The following is a 1,538-nucleotide window of genomic DNA, read 5'->3' on the forward strand; positions in this document are numbered from 1 at the left end:
ACCAGAGCATCGAAACTACTTGGAACTCTTGTGTATATGAACGTGTCCGCGCCTTTGTATTCTGGTACCTTCGCCGCTACAAACCAACCAACCATCGTGTCCGTGCACATCAGAGTCGCAAAGAATGGAGAATAGCCAGGCTTGGTCGTGTGTGTAGCTGTAGCTCAGTTGGCAGATCGTTCGCTTAGCGTGTGAACGGTCTGGGTTTCAAGCCCCGGCTCCTCCATGTTTTGTGGTCAGTGCATGGTAAGTGTTGGTCGCAGCGAACATAAACGCACGCAAGAAGTTGCAAAACCAGCGTCACAGACTGATATGATGTATACTGTCATAAGGAGAGCAAGATGTAAGTGTGGGGACCGGCTGTTATCGTGGTGTCATCGAGTGCAGATCTGTCTTAGGTATCACGGCTTAACGTCATTGAAGTCTAGAGGTGGACAACACGTTCGTCTTACTCAGAGCGGTGTCTGAACTCTATTTTCGACGTTATGCGTGCCACTTTCATTGTGGCCAACTACGATTCGATACAGAATGCACGAAACCTGAAAGACACCCTCACTGATACATAGAGAGTAGTGTTTGTCTGCGGAATAATGGGAGTGCAAGGGTCTGTGACGTTGATATGACTGTATGTAGCACTACTAGTTACCGGGGGGGTGGGCGTAGCTCAGATGGTAGAGCGCTCGCTTAGCGTGCGAGAGGTACTGGGATCGATACCCAGGCCTCCAGAATTTTTAACACACCTACATGCGCACCTTGCGATGCAAGTGGAATAATTCCCAACCGGCAGAGGTGTGTAGGCAGATACAAGCGAACGATTAGCATCCACAATTGCGCCGATTTCACGTAAATCCCACTGCACGTTCCCATTCTTTGCGTGCAGTCGGCTGCTACTGGTGTTGCTGGTTGTGACTGCTGATAACAGATGCCGTAGCAATCAATTCATGGAGTGAGTTGTATGTTTTGCGATAGTCTGTCTCTGACAAGGAAGCACAGGTGATATAGGTGCGAACACAGAAAGCTTGCAGCCCCTCGCTGCCTGCAGACACAGGGCAGCCACACTAGAAGAGCGGCCTAAGCCGTAGGCGAAATGTGCTCATTCGCTTTGGCGCGACGTCGAACTATAAATAAGGCTGTCACTAGCGTGAGCGTCGTGTAAAGTCGGAAAAGTCATCTGCATGGGTGATTGCCAAGTTTGGGGAGCGTTTCGTAGTACGATCAGTGCAAAGGGGAAGCGGAAACTTGTTGTGTCCCAGTGTTTTGCAGTTGGACGACAAGAGTTTGACACAGTAGCAAAGAGCGAGGCACTGAGTTGGCATGAACAATGGAGAGCACAATGGGGCTTGAGATGTGCTTGTTACCTCAGGTGCTGTGTGATTGTGGACAAGGAGTGAAATGGACCAATTTGTGACCGCCCTTTCAATTTAAGACGTTCAAAACAGACGGAATTTGCATTCGTAATACCAGAGCATCGAAACTACTTGGAACTCTTGTGTATATGAACGTGTCCGCGCCTTTGTATTCTGGTACCTTCGCCGCTA

The sequence above is a fragment of the Schistocerca gregaria genome, chromosome 3 (assembly GCF_023897955.1).
Source record: "Schistocerca gregaria isolate iqSchGreg1 chromosome 3, iqSchGreg1.2, whole genome shotgun sequence".
Classification (NCBI taxonomy): Eukaryota; Metazoa; Arthropoda; class Insecta; order Orthoptera; family Acrididae; genus Schistocerca; species Schistocerca gregaria.